Here is a 14190-nt window from a genome sequence, read left to right on the forward strand (position 1 = left end):
TGCCCCTTGCTTTAAAAACTATCATACAAAGACTAATATTTAACTTTTTTCATTTGCCAGAGATAGCTCTGGATTGTAAACTGATAATAAATAAAATATTTTGAAGCAAAAAAAAAAACAATTAGAATTTCAATCTTAAAACATGTGTATTATATTTTGTTTTAGCTCCTTGTATTTACAAATAAAATACAAAATGTATTGACCTTCTGCATTTTTTTTTCAAAAACAATTTTTAAGGGAAGCGGTTAATGACCATAACTTGGAAGAACATATTAGATTATTTTCATTGTTACCTTTGTTAAATACGCACCCCATCTAAAACCTTACTATTTTCACTTTTTTTTTCTTTCAACAAATTTTTTAAACTATCCATTTTCTACTAATTCTCCAACTATCCAAAAATCTTTTTTTTTTCTACTGTTCTACCAAAATCCACCCTCTTAGAATTTAAATCCCAATCATCTTAAAATTAGGATGGAGATCAAAACAAATTAAAATTTCTTTAACCAATCATGAATTAAAAAGGGGAGCTCAATGATCTTCATACATTAAACCCAGCTGGTCAAAGGTTAATCTCAACCCCTTAACCGGGATTTTTCCCATACTTGATCGAATACATCACCTCAAACAGGTTCCAACACAGTGTAGGATCGAAAATACATTTTATCTTAAAATTTTTTCCTAAGTAAAGAAAAGGCAATTAAATAAACCATAGAATTAAATAAATATTGAATTAAATAACCTAAATTAAAATATAAAATAAATCCCGATACACTTAAAGATATCGTAACAGTTTAAATTAAAAATATCAGCTTTCGAAATGTGATGGCTCATCACTATAACTATTGTCTACGATTTGTTTCCCTTTTGAGTTTTTAAGAGCCTTGAAAATATCTAAAGGGAAGATCATGTCAAAAGGTACTTTGATGTTCAAAGCGTCAATTAACAAGTTCATACACTAAGTTCTTTTATATGCCATGCTTGAATAATTATTCCACACAATACTTTTAGTTAAAAAGCTTTGTGAGCCCAAAGCATTATTTATGAAAAAACAATAAGCGGTATCATAGAAAAAGTAACATAGACATTAAAAAAGTGACAAAAATATTATATCTAATTGTATTTTTATCTTGACCTAAACATAGATCTAAATAAATCTGTATACGAAAAAATAACCAAAAGAACATATGTATCAATTAAAAGTCTTAGAAAGTAAACATGTTAAATGGCATTTTAAAGTATCATTTAACATTTTCCTTAACTAAATTCCTTTTATAAAGCACTTATAATTTCAATAAATTGATAAATTTAAATTTATAATTTTAATAAATTAATTATCTATGACAATTTTATTAAATACAATCAAATATAATTTTATTAAATATAATCAAAAATAATTTTATTAAATTGTAATTTTACTAAACGTGGGATACTTTACCAAGCAAAAAATAATGTTTATAAATTTCTAATAAAAAGATATAACCTTAAAAAGCAACATACACTAATATATTAAAAATCCGACTGAAATGCAATATCTAAATGCATTTTTATCTTTATCTAAACATAGATCAAAATAAGTCTTTACATGAAAAAAAAGTAAACAAACAAAAAACTTTTTCAACTTGAGAACATCACACGTCACTGTAAATCGAAAGAAGTATACAGCACCTCTTAAAAAGAATCTTTTATCTCCCTACAACACTTAGTCACTGTGTGAAAAAAGAACATCTCGGTTGTATTCCATATATAAATAATCCAGCCAGGATTTCTGAACTATCATAAACAATAAGGAAACTTTGTTGGGTGTAACATATGGTGTACAAGGGGATAAAGAGGCGTCTTCTTGGGAACGCTTTAAGGAAAAGTATGCGAAAGAGGATATTTCTGAAGATTCTGTGTAAGTTAAGAACTAGAATTGTCCCTATAATAATAAGGAATAACTGTGTTAAATATTTAACTGATTTAACTATTCTTGTTAATTATTTTTCCTATTTCGGAAACTTATTAATTCTACTTTTCAGTTGTTGTTTTTTTAAAGGCTGGTTGGATATTTTTAAAAAAAACTATTGATTAGTTAATTATTAAATCAAGAGTATTTTCAAATTACTTTGTTGAACTTGAGTAAAAAAAAAAGCATTAAAAAATTACGAACCCAAAACTTTAAACCAAGTTAGTTGTGTGAAGTTATTGCTTTTGATGCAAACTAATAATAAAATGAAATTGTACACTTTATTGTCCTTTTGTCTCTCAGAATTTGACATATTGACTATGTAAAATTAAATTAAGCGCATGTGGAATATTGTAAAAAACTAAAAAAAAAAACTATCTTAAAATATGTTCATAGAACCCTTCTCAAAAGAAAAATTGGTGAGGAAAACGACTCTCACGAAATCTCACAAATTACTAAAGAGAGCAGAAATAAAAAATATCAAAACGTAAATATCAAAGAAATATCAAAAAAATATCAAAGTGTTACTAATTTAATTTTTAATTCATCTCTGTTTCTCCTGGCAATCAAACAAAATTTGATGTTTTCAGTCACATCTTCTAAAAACTATTTAAGAAACTTCCTTAAAATTCGGAGAGTTAGACCTTAATTTATACAAACAGCTCCTTTTTTGAAAAAAAGAAGCCCAATGTTTGTAATTGTAACGAGTTTCAGGTAAATTAACAGACCATCTTTTATTTTTGAGAAAGAAGGGTAGTGTTCGTAACTGTAATAATAATTTTAAAAAAAATATAAACCGTTAAATTATCGACCAATTATCAAAGATTCTCAACTCAATACAGGGTCACCTAAACTATTCTATGCTATTCGAAGCATTGGGCTGCGGACACGACATTCCTAGATTTTGTTTTGTACAGCAGCAAAGCACATCTACCTTACATTCCCTCCACATTGATGATAACTGACAACGAACTTGTAATTCTATCACTTCTCGACAGATGGCAGCGCTATACTACTTCAGATTTTTCAACTGCTCCCTTTGATTCGACATACAATTTATCTGGGTCTCAAAAACAGTAAAGGGCCAGACTATTAATGATTTTTAAAATCATACTTTGAATTCGCTACCAGTAGTTATATATTTTACGAAAAAAAGTTATGAACAGTCTTATATAGTTATGGCCCTTATAAAGCTTTGCATACGGTCCATATAGCTTTTCAAGTATAAAATTATTTTTTACGGTCAGTAACTGGAACACTTTTTGTGATTCACTGATTATGATAGTTGTAGTGATTGTTCGTTTGTAGTTGTTGTTCGTTGCAGGATTTGGATAGCGTTTTTTGTTTTGCTTGCTGAAATATTAATTTGAGTATTATATATGTGTTTATTTAAATCATTTTTGACAAAGCTTTTAAAAATATATATTAAGAGTTGTTATTATGAAACCGCCTGATTACGTTTTTAGGAACTGAGAAAAAAATATGGTCAAAAACACCAGAATATGGTGAAATTTACTGTGATTCTAGCTCTTGGAAAGCAACAAAAGTCTCTGTAATTTTTACAGAAATGTTTTGGTAAAGATTTTCGGTAAAATTAGCAATGAAATATGGGTTTATATTCAGAAAGTAAAATTTAGTAAATGTGGTAAAATTGGCTTATTTTGTCATAATACTTTAGAGCAAGGCAGGAAACTATTTACATGATTAAATTTACTTTTCCTCAGTTTTGAATTTTTAACTAAAAGTGTGGTAATAAGAATTATAATTTTGAGGAATTCCCTGTTAGCCATTATCGTATGCCTGGAAAAAATTAACAAATAAATGGTTTAAGTACTGTATATTCTGATTTAAAGAGCCAATTTTTCTTCCTTTTTCTTTCACCTAAAATGTAGTTTATATACAGTGCGATAATTTCACCAGATTTTTTCCTCCGAGTGTATTAACAGTTCTATAAGCTCTTAGAATAATAAGGTTTATTTGAAGTACTGAAATGATAAAAAAAACTGTGAAGGTGACCTTGATAGTTTAAGAAAAATTTAAACGCAAAATTAATCCCTAAAATTAATCAACAAAATATATATCATTACTCTCATCAAAATTCTTTCCACTAAAGCAATTTGTATACTTTGTCTTCTTATCAATATTTTATAAAAGAAGAATTTTCAATAAATACTCCTATAAAATGTGTATTTTTTGTTTTCCCTAAAGAAAAATAAATAAACTTTATCGTATAAGTGCCGGAAAGAAAATACAAATACCAATATTTTATTTCTAAAAAGAAACTTTTTTTCTAATGTTCCTTCCTCTTAATAAAATTAAATTTTGAAACTGGAGTTGACTTCAGTTTTTGAGTTCATATAAAAATTGGAAACTGTTATTCGAAAGAAAGACAATTTAATCTGATTACTTTGTTTGTTATATTAGACATCTGATGTAATATTAGACTTATTATTTTCCTTTTTTTAAAATAATAAAGACATCACGATTTATCTAAAGCTTCGACAGAAAGAAAATATACAGAATTAAATTTTGTCTGAAACTGATTAAAGAAACATTTGTTGATTTAACAAACGTTACGTTATATTTAGTTCTCATTAAAAGAAAAATTGTTTGAGGATATTTTTATTTTACTTTATAACTTAAAATAAATGTCATTTCTTCTGTAATGTTCTTTATTAAATTATATTCCAATATAAATATATATGATATCATAAAAATCAATAGCATGTTTATTTTATTTTAATTCATTTTGTTGGATATGTTTCCAATTTTAATGTCAACAGTTTAAATTTGTGTGACTGTTTCATGTTAAAATGCCAGAAAAAGCTGACAGAGAATAAAAAGTTTTTGGTTTGAAATTAGTAAATCTTTTTTAATAAATAAAATATTTTGATAGTAGAAAAATCGTCAGATGAAAGCAGGTGTTGTTCAACATAAATTCATTTTACCTAAGCTTTTAATAATAGTTGAAATTTGTAATATAGATTACAATTAACGACCTAAAAAAATGATCAAAAAGCAATAAAAATGTATTTATCAATTAACCTCCTATAAAAAATTTACAATGCATATGTTGTAAAAAAACCCAATCAAATAACGATAAAAAGGCACTCAATACCTGCACTTAGAGTACCAGTACTTTCTACCGTAGAATCAATTTTTACCAGAATATGTTTTTTTTTTTAATTTTTTTTTAATGGCGAGCACTTGGGGGTTGCCCCATTGGCCACAGAAATGCCAGAACTGCTACTCTCTTCTCGTTTCCCAGTGGGCACCTGTGACAAAGCCACGGTAGTGGAGCAGCGTCGCCCACGTCACACAACCACAAACCCGTTTATAGGGCGGGTCACATTCACACCATCGCACACAAAGGAGAAAGGACATAGAACACAAAGAGAAAGAATCATCCATGCCCTGAGCAGGATTCGAACACGTGACCAGCGGCTCCGCAGTCAGGCACGCTTACCACTCGGCCACCAGGTCAGCTACCATAATATGTTAGAGAGCAAAAATTCTGATATATGGTAATTTGTACAGAAATAATTACAGTAAAAACCACTGAATCAATCAAATTAAATAAATATTACTGTAAAAATTACAGTATAATATTTACAGTAAAAATGGATTTTACGGAGGATGCACCTTAATTTCTGGTACTTCATACCATAATTTTATCCGTATTTTTTTTATAGTGAACATTACTTGACCTACATGCACGCATTATTTTGTATAGAACAAAGAGAATAAAATAACAAATATGCAAAGCACTTTATTTTTCACAAACTTAAACATCTATAATTGCCATTTGATTACTGGCAAATATGTAAATAATTTTTTTGACACTCATAATCGAAGTTTGAAAGAAGCTTAATTTTTTTAAAATTATATATCGAAATAATAACTAATTTAGGTTAAACTGATTTTTTATAGAACATAGGATAAGCTTTTAATTAGACTATAATTATTTTTACAAGATAGCTATCATTTTGGAAAAAAAAATGCTAAAGAATATTGAGAACAGCATCAAAAAGCATTACTGCTTTTTTGTAATTTTTGAAAATATAAATTCTTTGTTAGAAGTTTTTATATCACGTTTAAATAAATATAAACTATTAAGCACGCAAACTATTTATAGAACGTTTTAAATAATACTATAAAAATTAATTGACTTTAAAATCTGAAGAATAAAAACAATAGAAGTCATAAACTAATGAAAATAATTTATTGACGAGATTTTATTTTTTTCAATAATTGTTTATTCGGAGAACCAAGAATAATTGATCCAATGTATTTCGAAATTACTTATTCCAATACTATCTCATAAAAATTTACCAAAATATTATAATATACTGATATTTTAGTAGTTACAAGGAAAACCGTCAGTTTAGTTATTAATGATTAGACAAACGATGTTTATTAATAGTGAAGAGGATGTCTGTTTACAGAGCATTCAATCTCTCTATCGGTTCATTAAAGGGTGATGTAGTTTGTTCTAGTGTATAGTAATGGTGATCAATCATTTGACTAATGATCAGGGACGAGCATTGTATACAAGGATTTCAAATTCTGTACATAATCATATCATGCATGGTGTATATAGCTAATACAGTTCAGTTCCACTTTATAATTCTATTGCTCAAAAATGTATCACCAAAATTATAATAATAATAGTATGCTCAGTATAATAGTATGTTCAGTATAATAGTATGTTCAAAACTAGCAGAATATGGTAAAATAATTCACCGTATTTCTGGTTCTATGGGAACACCAAAGAACTCGGCAATTTTTACCGAAGAGCTTTTTTATTTTGGGTAAATATTTGGGTAAAATTAACTATAAAATATGGTTTTATAATATGTGATGAAATTTAGTAAATATGGTAAAATTGAGTAGTTTTATTATGATACCAAAGAGTATAGCATAAAAACCCTTTTTCAGTTACATTTGTTTTTCGATTTTGCATTTGTTAATAAATGAGTAGTAATATGAACTAAAATTTTGAAAATCAAATTTCCGATAAACCATTACCATATGAATGAAACAATTACCAAAAAAATCGTTTAAATACCATATATTATCAGTTTTATTACCATATATTTTGGGTTTTAATACCAGAATTATGGTTTCAGTTACTTAATTATGGTTATAACATTACCATACAGTACCTTACCTTGACTATTTTTCTTCAGAGTAAAAAACTTTTTATTCTAAAAGAAAAAAAATTCATGTTGATCGCCTAAGCATCGTTTTATAATCTAAAAATTTATAGAGAGAAGAAGAAAAATATTTTTTTGTGAAAATGAAATTTTTTGATTATTTAATTTTGATTATTTGTTCAACGGAAATATAAATAAAAATATAATTCGTAATGGCACAGTGAGTAAGGCATTTGACTATCATTTGGAAGAACTAGGTTTTGTGACCGGGGGGGGGGACTTGAATTTCACCACCATAGCTTCAAATCGATGGATGCTAGTTTGTTTAGGAAAGTAAAGGCTTGAAGTACAGAATGTTGTCTAGATTTCCCAGGTCATTGCTCTTGAAATTACTGTAAAACTTTTAAGATATGACAAGCTTTAGGTCGAAAACTGACTACTAAAGAAGAATTTAACTTTTACTAAAATGAAAAAAACAGTACTAATCTCATTAATTCTACTGTTACATTAGATGTTCATTTCTGTCTTTTTCTTACAAACATGAGTATTTTTTTTACGTAAATGGTATATATTTCAATCAATTAAGCATCTTTCTAGTTAATTATTTGGAGTGATTTTGGACAATGTAATTAAATATTTCTTTTAAAAAACATATTTTTTTAAAAATTTATCCTTCATTTCCATTGAAAACACTCAAATCTAAGGAAAGTATATTGAATGATAACTACATTTAAAAGATAAATTTTTTGTTACTGTGAAAGATACTGCTGCATTTATCAAACTACTCTTGTATCAACTAATACATATTAATTGAAAAAGTTTTTTACTATTATTTTTTTTTGGCTATATTTTGTGTCTAATGTGATCCATAAAACGATCAGTTTGGATTTGTTTTTCATATGTATAATATTATAATATAATTCCTATACAATCAAAATTAGATATATTTAACTAAAATTAAAATTAAAATTTTTCATATGCTCCTTTGTCCACTAAAGGATAAAAAATCCACCTAAATATCCTTTATTACACGCTCTTTGAAATTCTTTCCTCCTGTTACAATTATTCTTATAATTCCAGTATTTCCAAATATATTTATTTAAAAAAAATTTATTTAACTAAAAATATTTAATGCAATTATAATTTAAATAAACCTGGCAACTTAATTACTAGCTCAAATGTGGAAAAGCACTTAGTTAGAGTAAAGTATAAATTACAAATTTATTAATTATTTTTAAAACTACTCTGAATATTCAAACAGTTAAGGTAGCAAAAAGTGGGTGTAAAATAAATTTTTGTTTAATTATTATTTTTAAGTAATAAATACAATTTCTCGTTCCTTTACATACAAAATTTAAAAAAAAATGCACTTCATAAAGGGCAAATGACATTTCGATAAATTATAAACATCATTGTTATTCAAATTACATGAAATTTAGCTGAAAAATTTAGCAATTTTAATATTTTAATTAGAGTTTGATACGAATATTTAATTATTTTTAATTTGAAATGAATTATTGAGAATTGTACGTTTGGAAATCAACGTTTATTAAAAAAACTTATAAAAGTTTGATGTTTTATTGAAATTAGTCAGTTAAAAGGTTTTTTTGAAAAAAAATTAACAAATATATGTGACTACGCATAGAATTTTCACTCCGAATTAGATGGGTAAAAAATTCAAAAATCTCCCAACAAGTGAGACTGTACATGTAAACTTCTTGTAGCATTGTAACTATTGGCAGACATTACAAAATTATTTAATTCGTTAAAAGACTTCATGATGTTGTTTTGTTAGTTCCCTGTTTCTCCCCATAATTTTCAAATTCATCTATTAAACTCTCAGTACCATTTATTATATGCTCTCAGTATTTTATATTACAATTTTCTTGAACTAAAAATAACAATGCCGAGAAGAAATATTTATGCAGTTTTACGTAAATATATTATATTTTTTTTAATTTCTCCCTCAACCGTTTTCATGTTCCGAATTCTAATAACGGTCAATCTAATTTAAAATATCTGAAAGACATATGATACCAATTTTAAAATACTTAATGTCAAATAATGCTAAGAAATATATATCACCTTGATTCCCCTTATTTGAAAAAGTCGATTACTTTTACAAAAACTATGGTACTTTCTGCAGAGTTAACAGCAGTTAAATACGTAGTAAATTCATTTTAAAATGTCTTCTCTTTTATTTCATTAAATTTCATGATTTTTGAGCATGCAAGTCACGCAATTGAATACAATCTGCTTATCACAAAAAAGAAGAAGAAAAAAGAAAAAAAGCATGTTAGTTGCAATCCAGAGGAGAAAGTTAAAATTATCTATTATCAATTAAATGAAAAATTATATATTTCAACTCTTTAATGGTAGAAATGATCTAATTTTTCATTGAAATGCATTTTGCATTTAAATCAATGCAAAATACATGCAATGTGCATTACATGCATGCAGATTGGAAAGCAAAAATCATCAATTCAATAAAAAATTATACCATTTCATTCTTTTATGTCAGAAGTATTTATTTTCTTATTAAAATGTGTTTTGCATCAATGCAAAATGCGTGCACTACGTACAATATGCATATGCACATGCACGTATTACCCATATAAATGCGAGTAATACTTGCAAAAGGGATGCAATATGCAATGCATTCATACAGACTGAAAAGAAATATTATTAATAATCAATGCAATGAAAAATTATATCACTTCATTTAAATAAATTCTGCATTTAAATCAATGCAAAATGCACGCAGTACGCTTGAAAAATTATTTTGACTTCGACAGCAGAAACCAGTAAGGTACAAACATAATTTCGATCTTTCTTTCAAATTAGCTAAACCGTGAACTCACGACACGAACTATTACCATCTAAAAACATGATAAAATCTCACGCATGGTTATGCTTTTGGTAAGCATTAACAAGAATGCATGCGCTTCACAAAACAGATGGGAAAGAATCCCACGCCAAGGGTGTATAGAGTACTTTTCCACCAGATATGAGTTAACATTAAGTGGAGTTTAATGATTTAAGTGTGCACTGTCTTTTTCTTTTCTTTAGTTCTTTATTTTTTTATTTTCTTCAGGTCTAAATTCTCGGAGAGGAAGTTTGTCAAAAAGAAGAAGAAATATGGAGTAATCCACGTAAAATGCGTGTCGCATAGATTCTTACTGGAATTTCAAGAAGTGGGAATTGCTGCGAAGTTATATTATAAGACGCCATTTCTATTTTTTTTCTCTTCGAAAATACCGAGAATAGTTACGTTTCACTTTAAATAAGGCGTAATTTATTCAAATTATTAATTCTTGAAATTCTTGAAAAATTCTTTAGTATTGAGATGTTAAATTGAAATCATCAATTACTTATATTACATATTTTTCAAATTAAAAAAGAGTAATGCAGTTTTTTAAAGCGTAAAATAATGCATTAATTGATAAAATATATTTTATGTAATTAAATATATTCTTAGTGCAAGATTATTATCGTTTTTTTTCAGATTCTAGTTTCAATTATATAAATAAATTGGAAGAGCTCATTGGTAGATCTTTTTAAGCGGCATATTATGCGTTAAAACGTTTAAAAATGGCAATTTGAATTTAATATTATTTCGAGGATTAAAATTAAAATATTCATCAATTTTGATACATTAAAATATTAAAATACTCTTCAATTATTAAAATTATTTGATATTATTTGATATTAAAATATTCATCAATTTTGATACCTAAATTAAAAGTGGTAAAACGTGGTGGTAAGTATACTTACCACGGCCTCCAAAACGGTTAAGTAAAAAATTAGAATTATACACATAAATTAATTGATAACAAGTTTCTTCGTTGTATTTAAAAACGGTTTTCACAGTGACAAAAATAAAGTAACGTATTAAAACTGTAATGAAATAATTTTAATACATGTATTTTTGCACATATAAAATAGCTTTAGGGTCGAACGGTAAAACCATCTACACTGCAGGGCTGTTACTTATTAATTTTTAAAACACATTGTTAAAATTTTCATTCTAAAAATATGGTAAAATAACTGGCAGCTGTCTGTCCATCCGATTAACCGTAAAGTTTACGGTAAAGAACTTTTTTTTTCCTTTATGGTTTTGAAACCATTTACAAAAAGTATGGTTATAAGACCATAAATACAAAACTATACGGTTTTTAAAAATTTACAACTAGCATTCTTCAAAAACGTAAAAAAAAAAATTATTTAACTAGACATAGCAGGTCGGCTTTTCGTAAGGTAATGGACAGTGGAGAGTGCCGGACACTGGAAATTCTTCATGTGTTGAAGGAAATGGAGGAAGTATTGCAGTGTCAACACTAGGATTCGAACTCCAGATCTGCCGGTCATGAGATTGACAGATAAGCCCGCTCGGCTATGATATGTAAGCAGTAGAAAATAACTAAGTAGATTCAATAGGCGGTTCTAGTTGGTGCGATAAAATTCTGGTTGTCTAACCGTATTAGGTGAAAGCAGTAAATAAACAGTTTTACTCAAACTTAAAAGTTTGATTACCATTTTAATTATGGATATTTGACTGTTTTGATTAAATATGGCAAAATAACTATTCAATAAGTTGTTATTTATCTATTTTTTCCGAGAAATGTCTAGCAGTGCAATGAATACTCAAAAATATTTTACGTCAAAAAATAAGTTTCTGTGCAATTATGATGAATTTTAAAAACTATTGCTAACGAGAGGTATAAGCTATAATAATTGAAATAAAAAAGGAAGAGAATTAGAGCGAAATTATTTAACAAGATAGCATCATAACTTAAGTGAGTCATTATCCTATTCAAAAGTGAAACATAATTTCCTTAAAAGAAGTTAAACTCTTAAAAATTCCAAAAGTATCTAGCATAAATGTCAATGTTTTTTATTCCTAGAACAATTGAATTTATCTTTTAACTTGGAACCAATTGCCTACAAGATACTATTTGATTGTCTAATTATAACTTTAAAACTTCTTAAAGCATTTCATTTGTAAGAATTATAACAATTGTTTTCTAGTTGTTTAAACGTAATATATTTTTAGTTTTTTTAAAAGAATTCGTATATAACATGTTAGTAGAAAAAAAAATAAAAACTATGTAGTTAAACTGATCGTCCCTAACTTTAACGTTATGTGAGTATTTCTGCAAAAGACAGATGTTTTCAATGTGAATATTTCAAATGTTAGCTATTAGTTTAATTGAGGCACCGCGATGGGTACATAAATTGCCCTCCGCTTCTTTCACTGAAAATTTACGACTTAAAGAGCGAAGAGAAATATTTTCCAAAAATATCTACGTTTAACTTGTGATATGGAGCTGTTAATTACTATTTCATTCTTGTCGTTCATGCTTATCTTTTAAATAGTATTAATCAATTTTCGGATTTATCTTGTAACGAAAGGGGTTTATTAGTTTTAATAGCTGTTGCAGCTATCTGCGCGTAAAATACGCCAGAATTCTCCTTTACGAGATATAAGTTTTAATTAGAAATGTTTCTGATATTCTCGCAGAAGAGCAGGAAAGTGATCAACCACAACCGAAAGAATGAGAATTTCACAGGGCAGTACAATGCACTTTTAGATTAAGAATGTTAATTGTACTATGCAGCGTGCATAAATGTTGATAACACAAACAGTTTTAAGGAGGCATAAATATTAAAAAATTTTTATGGCAGCAATACGTAATGCCTAAAATTTGGTTTTGTTAAAGTTCGAAATTTTTAAATGTTCTTTAATATTTTACAACGTTTTTATTGACTCGCTTTAGTATCTGTTAAGACAAAATCTTGTAATCGAACGAGTGATTTCTTTCGAACTCTGTGCTTAATGGAGTTACAAGCTGAGATAGTTTTCTAACCATCGGAAAATGAAGATAAATTCTTTAAGCAGAACTTATCGACGTTTTATCTCCAAATCGAACTTGACGACAGTAAAAACTCAGACGACTTTATGACCTGACACTCTAATTTTAACTGAAACTCGGAAGTGGATTATAAAATAAATATTCCAGCTTGCTGACTGCAAGCGAAATATACCTCAGGAATTTATCGTCAACTAAATTTCTTACCACTTTAAAATTAGCATAAACACCACAATTTTAACCAGGAATATGAGCTGAATAGCGTCACAAATCATTCGAAACGACACTTCCGGACGAAAAACGTTGTTGAAATCGAAAAAACGCATCACTTTTGTATTACTCTTCTACATTCACCTAAAATGTCCCGCCACTTAAAAAATTTTGCACCGTGATTTTAATTCGTTTGTAGTCTAACAAAAACAGAATTATAAGTTCCATTTTAAACCATTTGGAGAATGCAGTTTTTTTTTCATTTTATTATAACTTATTCTTCAACATATCTAATTCTTCATAGCATAATATATCAAATCATAATATATCAAATCATAATATATCATATAATATATCTTCAATATATCATATTCAAATATATCTTATTCTTCATTAAAGTCAGCTTGATTTTTTGCTTAATACATTACAAAAGAAGAGACTTAAAAATGTCAAAAATACATTAACTAACTATTATTCTAATCATAAACTGGCTGACAGTTTAGTTAAAGATAAATTCCATTTCAAGATAATATCACAAAAAATCATCATGTCCGTAGCTAGTTATTATCAATGAACAGCTTATTAATGTTCCAGGTATGCTTTTTGTAATTATTATGTCCCTGCTATACCTTGTTTTTCGTAATTTTAAGCATTTTTTCCCAAATCAACATAGCTTTTAACATAGACTGATGGCACAATATAAACACATGAGCCACATCTGAACTGTATCCTACTATTTATGTACTTTATCCTATCATTGTTTTGGTAAGAAAACTGAATGAAGAGACCAATTTAGACGTTCTGAACTTTCTCTCTCCAAGCAAAAACTGAAAATCTTACCCTACAATCAAAAGACCAATATCTCAGAAGTGCCAAGTGTCTTGTCTTCGAGTGTTTCGTAGGAGAGAGTATTTTATTTCTCCCTTGTCAAGTTTAAGGATTTTAAATGCAATCCATGAAACTGCTTTAGACTTATCGCAGAAAGAGTATGATTCAACCATATTCT

General features: G+C 27.5%; 1 protein-coding gene and 1 long non-coding RNA gene across 3 annotated transcripts in view; one reads left to right on the forward strand and one right to left on the reverse strand.

Moving 5' to 3' along the window:
• LOC107455518 (protein eva-1 homolog C) overlaps positions 1 to 14190 on the reverse strand; it is a 253195-nt gene that overhangs the window by 121014 nt on the left and 117991 nt on the right. The window lies entirely within an intron of this gene.
• The window catches only part of LOC139426459 (uncharacterized), a 46464-nt gene continuing 33981 nt past the window's right edge, over positions 1708 to 14190 (forward strand). Inside the window, exon 1 of the long non-coding RNA XR_011637730.1 lies at positions 1708 to 1897. This is a non-coding gene — a long non-coding RNA (uncharacterized lncRNA). The remainder of the gene's footprint in view (positions 1898 to 14190) is intronic.

Source organism: Parasteatoda tepidariorum, chromosome 9, assembly GCF_043381705.1.
Source record: "Parasteatoda tepidariorum isolate YZ-2023 chromosome 9, CAS_Ptep_4.0, whole genome shotgun sequence".
NCBI lineage: Eukaryota > Metazoa > Arthropoda > Arachnida > Araneae > Theridiidae > Parasteatoda > Parasteatoda tepidariorum.